The sequence below is a fragment of the Caretta caretta genome, chromosome 2, assembly GCF_965140235.1.
Source record: "Caretta caretta isolate rCarCar2 chromosome 2, rCarCar1.hap1, whole genome shotgun sequence".
NCBI classification, from domain to species: Eukaryota; Metazoa; Chordata; order Testudines; family Cheloniidae; genus Caretta; species Caretta caretta.
In genome coordinates this window covers 206,875,226-206,887,447 of record NC_134207.1, presented here as the reverse complement: position 1 = coordinate 206,887,447, position 12,222 = coordinate 206,875,226, and the positions used below count along the sequence as shown (strand labels likewise).

General features: G+C 41.2%; 1 protein-coding gene across 1 annotated transcript in view; it reads right to left on the bottom strand.

The window, feature by feature from the left end:
- JAZF1 (JAZF zinc finger 1) overlaps positions 1 to 12,222 on the bottom strand; it is a 296,236-nt gene that overhangs the window by 24,862 nt on the left and 259,152 nt on the right. The window lies entirely within an intron of this gene.

Here is a 12,222-nt window from a genome sequence, read left to right as displayed (position 1 = left end):
CCAAAAATATAACTGTTGTCTCTGTACACAGTATATAACAATGTAGTTTAAGAGTAACTATCTTACTGCGGTTGGGCATAATGCTTTTAGTGTCACAGAAAGTTCATGCAAGTTCCAATGTTCTCCCATAAAACCTCAGTTTCACACTTTGTCCTGTGTGGGACTTGCAGTTTGTGTTTCATAAAAAAAAGTTTTATGAGAGTACTTCTTATTTTAAGAAACCTGTTTTCCTACATACTGTGACAGCTTCCTCGTAATAAAAGCCCGTGAACTATTTTCTGTATGCTGTGAATTTGGATCTAATGCTAATACATTTATTGATTTGTTGAAATCTCTCTCTCTCCACACACACACCATTGAAATGCCTAAGAAGTCATTCACAGTGAAATACTTTTCACCTGCACTTAGCACAGGCTAGGGCCAGTGGGGGGTGAAACACGCTCCCAATACCAGGGTCCTAGCTGCTGTGCAAGCATCTGGTAGTGGAGAGCTGGCTAAGCCAGCTCTGCATCACCCCTTCTTGGCACATCCGAGTCTGAGAGATATACCAGAGCAGGAGAAGGATGTGACTAGAGTACCTTGTACTCTGGCAATCCTTATTGTGACTCAGCCCCCGCAGCTGCCCCTGGGATTGGGAGCGCATTCACATGGCTTTAAGATGCCTTTGCCCCCACCAACTCCTTCAGGTCCTGATTGAGCAGAGCTCAACTGGACCCCAAAAAAGGGCCCAGGGACTTTAAATCTGACGGATATTCTGTGGATAACCAGCGCAACAATTGGGATGCCAGAGCAATATGCTCCTTTCATCCTACATTTGTCAGCAGGTAGAACAGATGGCATGAGATTTCCTTTTGGCTCCTGCAGTGATAACAGGAGAAAAAGCCTTGTAATCTTATTGTAGTCACGGAGGTCAGCAGCGATTACACTGATCTGACAAAGGGAGCAATAGCGTTAACTGAGAAGATGCCTTTAAAAAAAAGTCATATTTTCAGAGTGGAGCTGCATTTTCAGCTGTGTAGCGAGAGGGCCATCCGCTGGCCCTCTGCACCAAGGGTGAATTTTAGACTGGGTTTTCTGCTGGGTTGAGAGAGCTGTGTACTAGAATGGAGGCTAGGGTGTGTGTGTGTGTGTATTTTTCTGTACTGGTGACATGCCAATTTAAATGTGTTTTTGTCTGTTTTAAATATTTTTCCTCTGTGTGACCCTAGTGGCATGCTGTAGGCACACTATGTACCTAGGGGGGAAAAAACCCTCAACCCCCCCCCCCCGCCTCCCTCACAAAAAAACCACCATCACCACCACCACCAACATAGAATTGTTTCACAGAACACTGGCAAGTGCGCTCTCTCTCTCTCACACACACACACACACACACTTTTTTCCCATCTCTTTTAGAGTTCGGGTGGGATTTTTGGGTGTGGATTAAACACGCATCTGAGGTATTAGACTGCTATCTGTGAAGACTGACTCTTTTCTCCAGAGAACAGACACAGCACATGCAGGGCAAGTATTCTCTCGCTTTGCCATAAACGTGTCGCAGGGTGAGCCTACACTGGAGCTGGAGCTCAAATGTCTAGCTTTGGTAGACATAACTGTGCTAGCCTTGATCGAGCTAGTGCACTAAAAATAGAAGTGTAGCCATGTGGCACAAGCAATGGGATGGCTTAGCCACCCTCTGTGCAATCACATCTGAAATCTTAGTGCAACTCCAGCCCCTCCCACAGGTGGCTACACTTCTGTTTCTATTATGTCTATCCAAGGTGGAAATTACACATCCAGTGCTCATGTAGACATATCCAATCCCCTGAAAGGTGCAATTGAGGGTATTAGTTTATTCTTCATGTCCACTGAATCCTTGGCATCTCTGCTGAGATTGCTTTGTCAGGTACTCTTGTTGTTTGTCAGATGGGCACCTGTCTGCTGGTACCAGGGTTGAGGCAATCAGATCATTATATGTAGGTCACCAAACAGCTGTCAAAATGGCAACAACTTACAATTATTAATTACTGACTTGGATCTGGATTTAAATCACTGAGCTAGAGGAGATGCTCTGGATCCTAATACCAGTCCTCTGAGCAGCCTGTCTCAATTGTGTGGTCTGCTGGTTCCATTCCCTAGCCTACTAATGCATATTCTGAAGTCAGGAGTACAACAGAAACCTTGTAGTAGTGGACTTGGCTGGCAGCATCCTGCTTTCCCTTGCAGCACTGGCCAGGGTAGGATTTGGCCTGAAAAGTTTGTCAGGGGGAAACTATCTTTTCTTTCTTTCCTCTCCTTATACAGAACTATCTAATGAACTACTTAATGCTTTTATCCTTCAGCTGGCTCTCCCTGAATTCAAGGCCTCGCCAGTGAATGTATACTGAGAGTGTTTTTAAAACACAGCTTATGTAACCATAGATACAGGGACTCAAACACACAGAATGTGTATTTTTTTAATATCATTTTTCATACTCCCGGCATTTAAAAGCACTTGAAAAAAATAAGTTAGATGAAGTGATTCTAATGGCAAACTTCACAGCTATTTTTAACTGAGCAATCACTTGGGCCATTTGGTCAAGGACATTGTTGCTTTTATTGGCAAGGACACATTAAATGCCCTTCCCTTTTCTGAAGGATGTTAAGGGGTCTCTGACTTTCACCTGGACAGCCATAGGGCTGGGAGAAGGGACACCAGTTTATACCTACTTTGAAGAATAGCACCTGAGATGCTGCATCAACACTGCAGGGCCATGGTCAGCAGTGTGTGTGTGGGTCTCATTCTTTTCTACTTATCTACTTCAAGTATTATTTATACACCTCAAGGTACCTGTTAATTTAGTAACTTATGCCATGAACCAGCAAAGTGCCTAAGCATGAGATCAGCCCACCTAAGTCACATATTACTACACAAAGCCCCAATCCATATTAAAGTTAAATATATGCTTAAGGGTATTGCTGGATCAGGGCCTTGTGTCTAATCCTAACATGGGGCTATATCATTGTTGGGCACAGGGCATTTACTAACTAAGCAAATCTACAAATAGACTCGTCTTAAAATCTTTGAGACATGGTGGCGATGTTTACGATAAAGAAAAGACGGCAACTGTAAAAATGGAACATAATACATATTTTTAAAATTTGAAATGCAGTTAGTGTCAGATAAATTACTGTAAAAATTAGACCTTTTTACGCATTAGATCGGCTCATGACTAAGTCATATCAGCTTACTTGTGTGACAATAGTTAAAAAAATATATTTTTTATACCTGTTAGCTCTGCAGCGCCAATATCGATACAGAAGAGATCTGGATTTTATCCCATCTTGGGCATCACCACCAGAATAGTTACATTCCAATTGCAAAAACCTTATTAATAAACCTAAACAATCTAGTTTAAAACTCAGAGGCACAGAATACAAATCCAGAAATTATATTCAAGTACAAACATGTGCATAGCTATACAGACAAGAGAAATTCCAATTGTGTTACAGCTAGTATTTTTTGTTATTACTGAATCCGAGGTGTGTACACAATATATTGTTAGATAGGCAATATCTCTTCAGTTGCAACTAACTGTAAAATAGCAACTAATCACAAAAACATGCATGTAAAGAACTGATTGTGGAAAAAAACAGTCAACTGATACCATAGCATGTGTTTTGTAGAGCATGACTCGTGTTCTGAAAATGCAGTCAAATGTTGTAGAGGTGCTAAAGCAAATTGATATAATGTTACTTCACAATGTGCTGTTGAGGTTTTATGGTCACCCTGCGCCAATAGTCTCGGGAAGTTACTTTGCATTCTTATATAAACTTTTTTTTTCCAATCCTGTTTTCCACAAAAAAGGCCTTTCAATAATGTACAACCTTCTGTTTATACACAGTACAGGAAAAACATGATAAACTGCGTAACACGATCTCTGCTTTAAACGTATTCTTAAAACAGGATTTCTACAACTTCATGTAAACAAAAAAAAGGACTGTAGTAAGCACTTGCCACTGCCCCTTCAAAAGGAGCAGTGTCTTTCTGTTAATTAAACTGCAATGCTTTACAGTGCAATTTTTAAAATAATGAATATACAAAGTAAATAAATAAATAAAACTGAACAGACCCCTCCCACTAAAAGCTTATCCTGCAGTCATAAAACCCGTGCCAGCTTGAACCCTTTCTTTTTCATGTACAGCAAGAGCAGGTATGTGGCCGAGAAAAAAACAAAGTAGGCTTTTTCCACCCACAGTCACGGGATGTTAATTGAACTCTGGCAAACGTTAAAAGATATTTCTCAGAACGCTCAAGAAAGAATTAAAAATAGGAGCGGAGGAAAAAAAGTGACCATCTGTTCCAGCCCCACATTCAAACAACCACAATGAAGAAAATTTATAATTAATTAAATTATAATCAGAACTCTGCTTGTTGGGCCTGCATTCTTTTGTTAAAAACACAAGTTCAGGGCACCATTACTGTATGTAAGGACTCTCCTGATGCACATAACAAAGAAGCAGGGGTTTTTTTTATTTTTTTTTAAAGGAACAATATCAGGAGACAGATTCATGTTTAAGATAAAGAATTACAATAAAAAGTACCTACCTAAATGAACTACAGTTTATGAAGCTATGAAAATACATTCAAGACATGTTTTATAGCATCAGGTTAAACAGGCTTTACAGCTGTAGAAAAGCCATTCAGCCACTTACAGTACAGGCTATAAAATAAAACTTCTAATGCACATTGAACAGTATTTACCTATACCAACTGCTATGTGCATGGCATTATTAAGGGATCTAAATAATACCTACCAAGCTGCATAAAGCCTTCTAGCTCAGTTAGGCCTCAATCCAGCAAAGAATTTAAGTATGTGAATAACTTTGAGCATGTGAGCAGTTCTACATGCTTAAAATTGGGGCCTCAAACTTTCAGGGTCAGGATTAAACTGGTTTTAATCCTAAAGGCTCAGTGGCAGAAAGTCCACTGGGGAAGGAGCTAGTGCCCAGCCCAGCTGGGAAGAGGACATAGCCAGCGTGGCCCAAGAGTAAACTGATTCAGCAACTTCACGCTGGCAGATGTCCTCTGTAGCCTCCAATAGAATTTAAAGCATGTGCACAGCAGAAAACTTGAGGGAGAGAGGTGGTAGAAACACTGCCTAATTTCTTGGTGTGAGTACTCCTGCATTTTTCAAGACCTTGGTGCAAAACGTACTTTACATGACCCTTTGTTTGCTTTTAAAGAATCTGCCCCCCTTTCCAGTTTTAATAAACTCCTCAGGATAATCTGGAAGGTCATTTTTCTTCAACCAAACTACTTTGTACCAATTATTTTTGCTAATCTATCTACTGACTAATGAGTCAGGTTCAATGCTTTTATCATCCTTGCTTTTGCTAATCAGGAGGCTCATATGTGCCAACAACCTTTCAACATAATGTTAAGGTTTTAACTTAATCCTATGGTGTGATTATGAGAATAGATCTACATTTCTTTGCTTTGTTGGGTCTATGCTAGAATAAGATTTTAAAAAAAGATTAGTGAGTTTTTTCAAATAAATTATATTTTTTATATTTAAAAATGCTTATACTGATGCCATCAAGAAACCTGCCCTGACAGCAGTACTTCCACAGGAGATTAGTTGAAGGTAACATATTATCATTCAAGGTGTGCAGAAACACCAAAGCGTGGGGTCTGGGTAAGCCGGAACAGACAACCATTCACCCCATCTTGGAAATAAAGCTGGGTTTGAGTTATAAGTTATTTTGCATTTTTCCTCACTTCCTTTTTCCCTCTAGCACCAGAAACAAAAATGTTGAGAGATTTTTCTTGTGGTGCTTTCTCTCCTGTTATACCCAGGAAATGCCATAGATCTCGAAAGAGAGCTTGTGTGACTGTGGGTACGTCGCTTGGACCTTTTCTTCATTAGGAAAAAGGTATGTGTTTCACTCATGTTAGTTAACCACATGGTAACCAACATGAGGAAAAATCCTAGTGAAGACAAGGCAGTTTGTGTTAACACCAGTCAGCAGGTCAGGATATAAACCATGGAGGGGCTACCTGGACCTGCTGATTCCTGTTAAAACTACAAACTGCCTTGTCTTCACTAGGACTTTTCTTCATGTTGATTACCACAAGTTAGCGATCACCACGTCAAGAACACACCTTTTTTCCTAGTGAAGACAAGGTCTCAGTGTCTCTGTGCTTCAGGTTGCCATCTGTAAAATAGGGATAATAATATTCCTTTTCTCCTACCCTTTGTCGATATCAGTTCTGCTTCAGGAAAACACTTAAAGATGGTGCTTAAGTGCTGATCTGAATAGGGTTGCTTTTCCATATCAGGGGACCTTAAATACTAAGCTCTTTGGGGATTAAGACTGATTTTTATTATGTGGCATGCAACTCATAATTCAGTGGGCCTCTGATTTTGTTCAGGTCTCTAAGAAATATACAAATCCAATCCAAACTTCGTTCACATCAGAAGTGTGGATATGATTCGATTAAGCATTTTAAGTCCTGGGTGCTTAATTGAGTTTACCAGCTTTTTGAGATTCACTAATCACTTCAATCACTAACCAATCATTTTAGGAATCTTTAATGTGATCATCATTGCAGTAGCTAAGTATTGAAATAAAGGGAAAATCCTTCCCATCAACTGGACTGTGGCTCTTTTTAGTCTCATCAAGAGAACTCAGATAACCAATGAACACTAATGGCTCGGGATGTAAACATCGCATTATAGTTTCTTTTCTGATTGTCAAACCATTCCTACATTAGAATACCCTCCCCATCAGGTTTTTCCTGCCTTTTGCTACAAACTGACATTTTACGTATTTGAAGAAATGTTTCTTGCTACATGACCTTTCACAAACATGCACTAAGCATGTCACTATTTTAGTGGGGTCCCTGGTGTTCTATCCAATATCAAGACCCACACACCCTTTGCTTTTACTTCACTTAAACCTTCTTTCTTTGATCCTGTAATGACGTACTGTCAGGCTAGAACACTGCAGTCTGCTTTAGAATAACTTAAAAAAACAAAACGTACAGATCAACTCTTGCATTGATATGTGTATTAAGATATTGCCAAAATTCTTATATTCTACATCTAACTTGAACAATACCCCAAGTACTAATTAAAGAATATGATTAAAATGGAACAAAAATTAGAGTCATTACCCATCCAACTAATGAATAAAAGGCAGAAAGCTTCAAAAAAAGGAAGCCACACATACACAAGATTCAGAGATCATGGAAAATATACATTAGATTGCATAAGGAGGGGTTTATACAGTGGCCCATATAGGTAAGTCTATAACATGAAAGGTATTTTAAACTAGACTACAGGCAATATTTCTATGTCTGTTTGTAGCCTGAAAATCACAACTAGTGATGACTTTATGAGCTTCTATGGTCTAAAGAAGAGGGTAACTCTGATGAAATTACTCCTTGGATGGTCCCTGTGAAAACTCCATATACTTAATTACCATGCAAATGGTACTAGCTACTGAAACAGTTTGACTTTGGGAAAGACAGTTGTTGGAAAGCCCCGTAGGCTGGAAACTTTGTCACCACTGGTGGGTTTCGCTTCTGTACCAAAGCAAGGATACGGTGAGCAAAGAGAAATACAACAACAGGAAATAAAATGCGATTAATATAAAGCCACCCTGAGGTGGAACAGATAAGAACAAGGAAATGACATACTGATAATTGTTTGGTGTAGTGCTTCCTCATTTCCCCCTCCTACAATATAGGATTCCATACAGCAGGTACAGAGTCCATCTACCAGGAAGCAGGAAACCAAGAGACTGATTCACCAGAGGTGTATCTATATATAGTCAGGCTCCACACACAATTCTGTCAGCCATTTAAAGAGGAGATTAGAAATTTAAGAGAATTAGGGTTTATATACAAACATGAGCATAGAAAAGCAAGGATGAGAAAAGGGAAAAACAAGAAACAGAGGAAGGATGTGAAGAAAAAGATTATGACAAAATAATTACCAGTACATTTTCCCCCCCACAGAATTTTCCCTCTTCACCCATCCTGCCTCTCTCTCTCTCATGGAATCCTTCCTTTCCTACACACACATTTATAAATGTTCTATAATTCTGTTTGGTTTTTAGTCTATTTTACAAGCACCCATTCAATAATGTGCCTAAGTTTAAGCAGGTCAGTAGTCCCATTGTCATGTGTTTTAAGTTAGTCAAATCCTTGAACACTTTGTTGAATGGTGGCCTGAGTGACTGGGGAACATGTGTGGAGAGTCTGAGAGGCAGGCCAATGCACTGGGACTGACTATGTACCTGTGAACCCAACGCAGAGTAAAACAGTAAGGTCCATTGATGAGATGTCAAAAACTACAGAGGGGAGCATTCACTTTCATACAAATGGTATCTATAGGAGTCCTCTCATGGAGTAAGTGGGGAACACTCTCTTCCAACTTCAAGCACTTCAGCTGTATTGCCAGAGAATACAGGACACTACAAGCTTTTGGAACAACTACAATGCTGCTGAATGAACCCAATCCTGAGATATAACATCTTGATAGAGGTGTGGAAATGAAGGACAAATTGCTGTCTTCAGCAGCTCTTCCCAAAATATCCAACTCAGAGTTTGGACCATCCCTAGGATGGCCAGCAACCTGGTGATTTTAGGGTTTCTGATAAGAAGATGGTTCAGACCAGAGATGCCCCTCAGATTCCCACCACTTCTGCAAAGTTGTCATTCTGCAGGACAGATCATCAAGAGATCATACTCTCCTAACAAGCCTGAGCACAGCCTGGAGAGTGGGGTGCTCAGAAACTGGCTTGAGCTGAGAAGCAGTTGGGTAGGAGGAGGCAATGACTATGCAGCAAGGAGCCAGAATCTGAGATTGACTGGATAGCTCAGCCGGAACATAGGTCATTGTGTAGAGGACAAGGTGGCAGAATTACAGAGGAGAAGCCTAGAAGAGGAGCAAGGGAATGGACAGATCAACTAAAACTTTAGTTTTTACAAAACTAAACTACAGCCAATGTATTTCTTAAAAAATAAAAAGACACAATTTTAACCTAATCGAAGAAGAACGCATGCACCCTGAAAGTCAGGGACTCTGGCTGACCTGTCTAGGAGAAAGGGTGAAGCAGAGAAGACCAAAAATATCCCAACCCTTCTGACTTCACACCCAAAAGTTACAGAACTGTTTGAAAACTCATAAAAAAGAGAGTCTGGCCTTTTGCTTGCTGCAAATCCTCATACAGGATCTAATTCTGTCTCCCATATAGGCTGTGCACCATATAGGCTGCAGGAATCCTCAATGGCCATTTACTGTGTTTCAATGAAGGGACCTGATTGGCATTAAGGAACAAAATCAAGGTACTCTCCTGCTTGTTGAAGAAAAGGAGAACACATGGTTAACAGAAAAATCCTTTCCACATATTGGGCTTGTTGCCATTTCTTAAGCAAAGCCTTTTCTCCACCCTGTTGCTAGATGATTTCCTCTATGATCCTGCAAGAAATACTGATACTGCTCTTAGCACATCCAGTATAGTAATGTTCAACCCCAACAACATGGAGGTATTCAGCAGTGCTGCTCCGAGGGGCACAAGCATGCTGGAGAGTTGTAACTGATTTGCATATAGTGACAAAATGAGGACAGACACTTGAACAGATTTTAAGCGGCAAGCCTCAAGACCCGGTGGCCCCATCAGCATCCCCATGCGCCCTGCTCCTCTAGAGCAAGGAGGGTGAGGGGAGGTCCAGCATGGAATCCCTCCCTAAGGGGGCTCCTGCTCCAATAGTGGGCAGAGCCCCCATGCTGGGGGGGGCAGGCATGTGACCCCCACGGCAGGGCAGAGACCCGTGATGGGACAGACCCTTCGCCCCAGGGAGAGGGGCCCCAGAATCCTTACCTGTCCTCCTCTGCATCCTGAGAACTGCTGCTGCTAGAATAGTGAGTAACCCTGTTGCTTGTGAAACAGAGCTGAAAGAGGCTCCACATGGCCTGTGCTCTAGAATAAATCCTGGAGCTGGGGGATGTGGACCAATCAGCACCCCTATCTCCCGATTGGCCAATGGGTGCCCTCAGCAAGTATGTCCCTCCCTCACTGCTGGGACTGTCCCCCATCACCACTGCCCCCATTGAATTGGGTGGGTGGCATTTTTACTGATCACCATCTGGTTTAGCACAATTTCAGGAATGGGTCAAGGAGGTAGAAACCATAGAAGACACTTGCATCAACAGTGAAGTGTCTGAAAAACCTCATTTCTCTTGGTATACAGGATGAGAACGGAATGCAGCTGCTTTGATGCAATCTGGCCCAAGTCCTAGAAATGGCTGAACCTGCTTTCTGTGCAAAGGTAGGAGTAGTAGACTAAGGACTTATCTAAACAGAGAGTTAGTATTCAGCAAGCAGGGGTGTAAATCTGCAGTATCCCTATTGGGTTGAGTGGACCCTGCTACCATGCCCTACAGGTTCTAGAGTGTGCTTTGATCTACTGCTCTTTGAAATCGCAATAAGAGGAACATTCCTGCAGGGCTTTATAGACATTTTCTAACACTCTAGTTTCTGAGTCTAATATTATTATTAGATTTTACTTATACCACAGTAGAGGCTTAGAGGCCTCAACCATGATTACGGGGATATACATACCTATAGTACGAGACAGTCCTTACTCTGAAGATCTCACAGTGTAAGGGTTTTGTTTCGTTTTGGCGATGTAATGGGAGTGTTTTCTTTGGTTTTGTTACCAGAAGATGCACTGCACAATTAAACACAAATGCTCCTGGCATTTAAGACATCTGAATGTTCACATGCTAGCAACACAAATGCTTAGAAGCACTGACTGTATCATAGCTGGCCTCAGAGTGCTAGGTGCTGTGCAAAGGCGTAGGAACTATATACAGTATTAATAATTAATACATGGTCCTAATAATTATTAATATTAGTAAGCCATAGGAACTATATACAATATTAATAATTAATACATGGTACTAATCTAGGCTCCAAGCCCACATTTGGATCTGCACCCTCATGGAGCCCCTTTAGCTTCAATAGCGGTAGGCCAAGTTCTCTACTGTCATCCACATGGCAGAAGGTGAAATCCTGTCCCCACTGAAGTCAATGGGAGTTTTGGCATTGACGTCATTGGGGCCAGGATTTCATTCCAGATCTTTATATTCTTATTTCCTATACATTAAACATCTAATGCAAATAACCAGGAGCCTTAGGTGTGAAACAAGTGCAGACAATACTGGAAAACAGGATTTTTTCTCTTTATATTGTGAACTAACACACCACTGTGCTATTTATACATGGGCGAGTCTACATCTAGTTTTCACAAAAAATGTGTCACTAGATGGGCAGCTGGGTTAATTTGCTCTCAATAGGCAATTAGGGAAGTTAGAGATTCTGTCAGTCTGAAAGACTAATGAGATGATTCCTTGGACGTTTAAAAATATGTTTTTAAAATTACACTCGAACTTTGTTAATTCACACCGTTAGTCTGCACACTCCATAGTTCATATACAAAAAATGTGGCATTCTCTGCCTACTTCTCAGCACAGATTTAATAGCAGAGCTCTGAAGATAGGTCTCATATTAATACGTTTTCATTACTTTTACAAATTATCCTACAGGAGAACATCTACAAATTTAACATAAGGTATTATAATTAATTATACCTAAACAACACACCTAATAAATTCATACGGGTGAAGATGTTTTTAAAAACAAGTAGCTGAAGTTCGGCTTCTGGGCATACTGGATATGTTTACACTGCAGCTGGCAGCAAGCTTCGCAGCCCAGGTAGACAGACTCACACTAGTGGGGCTTGAGCTAGTGCACTAATAATAGCAGGGTGGAAGTTGTGGTTCCAGCGGAGACTTGGGTTAGCTACCCGGGGGTTGAGTGGGCTGCTGGCCGAGCCACAACATCCACACTGCTCTTTTTAGCACATTAGCTCAACCCGGGTAGCATGAGTCTGCCTACCAGAGCTGGGAGGCTCACTCCCAGCTGCAGTGCAGACTTACCCATTAAGGCGGTTGAGGCTTGATCCTGCAAGGCACTGACTCAGTGGCGCACATAAGCACATGTTTAACTTTAAGCAGCTGACTTCATGGGACTACTCGTGTGCTTAAACAAACACGTGCTTAAGTGTTTTGCTGGATCAGGGCCAGAGTGCTCAGCACAATGGAGAACTGAATCCCAAAATATGTGACCTGATTTTCAAAGGGGTTGAGCACCCACTTGTTCAGTGACTTGATTTACAAGCCTAATTGT